Source organism: Dasypus novemcinctus, chromosome 27 (genome assembly GCF_030445035.2).
Source record: "Dasypus novemcinctus isolate mDasNov1 chromosome 27, mDasNov1.1.hap2, whole genome shotgun sequence".
In the NCBI taxonomy this organism is placed as follows: Eukaryota; Metazoa; Chordata; class Mammalia; order Cingulata; family Dasypodidae; genus Dasypus; species Dasypus novemcinctus.
This window is the reverse complement of record NC_080699.1, coordinates 53,820,162-53,825,781: the sequence shown is the minus strand read 5'-3', so window position 1 is coordinate 53,825,781 and position 5,620 is coordinate 53,820,162.

Sequence of the window (5,620 nt, the reverse complement as noted above, 5' to 3'; positions counted from 1 at the left end):
CCTGTATAAGTATAACCTCTGCAATGACCTTTGAAATGCACTTTGAAATCTCTTAGCAAGAAAACTCTTTTGTATTTAATGTTTTCCACTTTTCATCAAGGTGTTTTTCCAAATACATCTCTGATGACTCCTGGTAATCCCTTCCCTTGGTGCCAGGGAAACTCATCCCTGGGAGTCATGTCTCACACTGGGGGAATGGTAGTGACTCCAGGCACTCACTAGATGCAAGGCATATAGCCTCATGAAATCAACTTTTGGTAGGTCCTATTTTGGGATATATGATCATCTATTTCCACAATATAACAAAGTTAGAATCATTTATAATTTCCTTACTCATGATACCTCTACATCTTTTATCTGAACCTGTATTTATCACTATCCCCATTAAAGATCTGTCTCAGTGACTTAAATCTTCAGTCTGTTCATGTGTTGTTTAAGCAGAGTTGTGGCCAACACCTATTCTCCAGCTCCCTGGACTTACCCAGAGCAACTTAGAAAATGATGATGGACAAGTCCCATTCCAAAAAACAAAGTATATCTACAACGGCAAGCAAAACAATTCCTTCCATCTGCCCCATAATAACTAAACCCCTCTTATTCTAAATCAGTCAGAAACTCAAATTCTTCAAGATTGAGGAATGAAAAAACATAAGGAGGGCATGTAACCAAAGAACCAAGATTTATTATTATTGTTTTATTATCATGTGGTAATGAAAGAAATTTTAACCTTGATATAAACAGTGATTATCAGATGTTCTGAGGGGAAGGGAATAGATGAATAGTTAGAAAGCAGGACATTTATAGGACATTGGAATTTTTCTGTATGATGCTGCAATGACAAATACATGACACAATACATTTGTCAAAGCCTATAAAAATGCATAGCATAAAGTGTAAACCATAATGTAATCGACAGACCTTGGTTAGTAGGAATGCTACAGCATTGGTTTGTCAATTGTAATAAATGTCTCACACTAATGTAAGATGCCAGGAATAGGGGAAAATACATGTGTGGGTGAGGGGGTTATATGAGAATTCCTTATAATATGATGTAATTTTTCTGTAATCTAGAGCTTCTCTAAAAATAAAGTTTATATAATGTTTTTAATTATGAAAAATATTTGAAGAAGAATGAAGTATTTTTCTTATAATAACGGTATAACTTCTCTAATTCTGAAATCTTTTACTGTCACTTTGTTTATAGAGAGAAGTCTATTTTTCAGCCAAAGGGATGCTGATGCAAAGGGTCAGAAATCTGCTGGCTTTAATAAAGGGTATTTATTTGGGTAAAAGCTTACAATCACAAGGCCCTAAAGAGTCCAACTGAAATTACTTCCTTGCCAAACTCTGTTGCCACATGTTGAAACAAAATCGCAGGCATGCCATCTTGTGAGGGCTTAGGCTTTCTCTTCCCTCTTAAGGCTCTGTGGGTCCAGCTCCTTGTGATCTCAGCTGTAGGCTCTCATAGGGCTCATCTCTCCTCCTAGAGCTCATTTCCTTCCAGGCTCAGCTGCTTTATTCTCTTCACAAGGTCAGCTATGAACTTTCAGGTTAATGGTTCATCTGTCTTCCTGGGATCTCTTCAGTGTCTATGGAGGTGTCTCTCTTCCTCTGTGTGTCTTCTCCTGTGTATCTACTTCTGTGTGAGAGTCTGTTCTATCAGCCCACTCAACCCTTCACCCCCCTGATGATGTATTTGAATCAAAGCTCTAATCTTGATTTAATCAAGTAAATGTAAAATCTTTTAATTTAAATCAATCAAAGGGTATCATTCTCAGAGAAACAGTTTAAAGACATGTTCAGTACCTCTTTTTAAATTCATAAATATCAAACTGCTGCAGTAACCAAATATCATTTCACAGTGACCCATGATCCTCTTTAACAAATTGTTCAAACCTGACCATTTTGAAATTTTGTCTTTCCAACATCATATCATAGATGATATCTTCTTTTTTTTTTCAAATTCTACTCAATTTATTCATTTTTTAAAAAGATATTACATTAAAAAATATTAGGTCCCCATTCACCCCCACCGCTCCCACCTCACCACTCCCCCCACAGTAACACTCTCCCCATCATCAAGTCACATCCATTGCATCTGGTGAGTACATTTCCAGGCATCACTGCACTCCATGTCCTGTGTTCCACACCATAGCCCACACTCTCCCATGTTCCATCCAGTGGGCCAAGGGAGGACATACAACATCTGGCAATTGTCCCTGGGGCACCACCCAGGACAACTCCAAGTCCTGAGAATGCCTCCACTTCTCTTCTCTTCCTCCCATTCCCTGCACCCAGCAGCCACCATGGTCACTTTTTCCACATCAATGCCACATTTTCTTGATTATTAACCACAATAGTTCATGAATAGAATATCATTAAGTCCACTCTGATCCTTACTGCATTCTTCCTTCCTGTGGACCTTGGCTTGGTTGTGTCCATTCCACATCTATGTCAAGAGGGGGTTTAGATTCCACGTGGATATTGGATGCAATCCTCCTGCTTTCAGTTGTGGGCACTCTAGGCTCCATGGTGTGGTGGTTGACATTCTTCAACTCCATGTTAGCTGAGTGGAGTAAGTCCAATAAATCAGAGTGTAGGAGCTGAAGTCTGTTGAGGCTCAGGGCCTGGCTATCATATTTTCAGTCCAGAGATTCAAATCCCCTAGATATATCTTAAGCCCCAGCACCAACTACAATTCCAGTAAAGTAGCATGAAAGTCTTGTGCAAAGAGATCCCATCTGAGTCCAGCTCCATCACACAGAAACACCAGCTCCAAAGAAGGGCCAACTGGCATGGCAGTGAACCCCATCTGCCATGACCATAGAACCTGTGGGTCTCTTTAGCCCTAAAAAGGACCAATATCTGGGGTTGTATCTGCTTTATCTGTCTCTGAGACTCTGCTCAGGTGTGCATAAGGGCAATCCTTCTGACAACCTCCAGACTCTTTTTTAGAAACTCATAGCCATATGAACTCATTTGTCTTTCCATTTACCCCTTACTTTAGGTCAAACAGCATTTTTAACTCCTGTTATTATATGTAGACAGGGATATTCTGCTGGTCCACATTGAACCTTTAATTTAAGGTCATTTTCTAGTTACGTCATCTGCTGGTACTTGGTAGTGATCCCTCGGCGCCAGGGAGGCTCATCCCCAGGTGTCATGTCTCATGCTGGGGGAAAGGCATTGCATTTACATGCTGAGTTTGGCTTCGAGACTGGCCACATTTGAGGAACACGGAGGCTGTCAGGAGGGAACTCTTAGGCACAGTGCTGCTCTAGGTCTTGTTCTTATTTCAGGTGTATAGGCTCACAAGCATAGTCATTAGTATCAGGGGCTCACTGTTGGAGCCTCATTCCTTCCTGGTCCTTACCGTTGCACCTGGGGGACTGCCGCTGCTCCCCTAGGGACCACAACAGAGCCCCCCCTGGCCAGTAACCCAGTACCCCCCCAGCTGTTGTTTTTAATTGTTTCCACTATGAGTATATCCAAACATTTCCATGCACCCTGGACATATGCCCTGTATAACCCCCTGTCAACCATATATCGCCTGTGAATAACATCCCATACCAGTATTCCTCTGCTGCCATTGTTGAACCACTCTGTGATCCAAAATTTCCTGCAAAGTGAAGCCCAATATAATGTCAAGTTCCCTTACTAGTAAAATGGAATATAGCGATGAGTTTAAAGGTTAGATATAGAATACATATTGATTTGGAAAAATTCTACATCCTATCTTTTTCTTTTCTTTTATCCTAATTATTGAGCTTCTCTTCACAAGAGCCTTAGATCACAATAATTCATATATACAATATACAGTACTCCCACACATCCACCATAAAACCTTTTCCCTTCCACAGTGATAATCTTTTAACTTATTCATATCATATTTACTGAAACTGATGTACAGACTCTGAGACAATAGCTTTCAAACAAGGTGACATCTGTGCTTACATTGTGGTCCATACTTTAGGATATACAGTTTTCTAAATTTTTTAGTTATCCTATGTTTTACATTATGGTTTACATTATTAGTCTGACATCCCCTATAAGTTTTTGGTGTAATATTACATCTTTTATATCCATCCTTGTGTACTCTCACGAAACTCCTCTCTTGCCCCCGCATTTACCTTGGTTCCATCCATTCAACATCCATTTTCCCCTCCCCTTGGGGCCCACAGCGACAACCAATCTCCATTTCCCGAGGAGCCACGTCCAGAGATACTTGAAACAGTGTTCAGGGCCTGACTTGCTCAACTGCCCTAATGCCCTGGGAGCCACCCTTTCTCTCGAGAGATACAGTTCCCTCTATTTGATGGCATTAGTCCTCCCCAGGATGTGTGTCCACCCCCACTCTCACTACTTGGGTCTCTACCCAATGGTACAACCCACTCTGGCAAAATGAGCATTCAGCCATTCCCCAGGAGTCCGTCCCGCATCAGACCATCCCCTCCGAGCATCCTAAACAGGTAACCCTCCTAATTATATTTTGATACAGTGTTCTCAGCATTTTACTCTCAAACAACACCTGACACTCTCCTGTGTTCGTATGTTACCCCTCCCTCCCCCCAATTTTATGGGCTATATTACCCATCCACCCATCCCAGCCCCCCTCAAACCCCCAAAGCCCCACCCAAAGGCGACCCCTTGCCCCCATTTTATCTCTTCTTTGTGCTCATACTTACCACCTGCTCATCATAGATTCCACCCCTGCAGATGTCAGCTCATATCCTTCCTCCACCCTCCGATTTCCTGTAAGCCTATTTTCCAGTCTCTAGCTCGCTGAGGCAGCCTGCTTATTTCATATCACTGAGGTCATGTAGTATTTGTCCTTCAATGCCTGGGTTGCTTCACTCAACATAAGGTTCTCAAGATTCATCCATGTTATCACGTGTGTTTGTAGTGTATTTGTTCTTACAGCCGAGTAGTATTCCATTGTGTGTATATACCACATTTTAATGATCCACTCATCTGTTGATGGGCATTTGGGTCGATTCCAACTTTTGGCGATAGTGAATAATGCTGCTATGAACATTGGTGTGCATATATCGGTTTGTGTCCTTGTTTTCAGTTCTGCTGGGTATATACCCAGCAGTGGTATTGCTGGGTCATATGGCAAATCTATGGTTAGTTTTTTGAGAAACTGCCAAACTGTCCTCCAGAATGGTTGGATCCTTCTGCATTCCCACCAGCAGTGGATGAGTGCTCCCCTTTCTTCACATCCTCTCCAGCATTTGTATTCTTCTGTTTTTTCCATAGCTGCAATCTTATGGAAGTAAGATGGTATCTATTGTAGTTTTGATTTGCATTTCCCTGATAGCTAGAGATTTGGAGCATTTTTTATGTGTTTTTTAGCCATCTGTATTTCTTCTTTGGAGAAGTGTCTGTTTAAATCTTTTCCCATTTTTTAAATGGGTTGTTTATCTTTTTATTTTCAAGATATAGGAGTTCTTCATATATGCAAGTTATAAGTCTCTTATCGGATATATGGTTGCCAAATATTTTCTCCCATTGCGTAGGCTCCCTTTTTACTTTCTTGACAAACTCCTTTGAGGTGCAGAAGGCTTTAATTTTGAGGAAGTCCCATTTATCTATTTGTTCTTTTGCTGCTCGTGCTTTT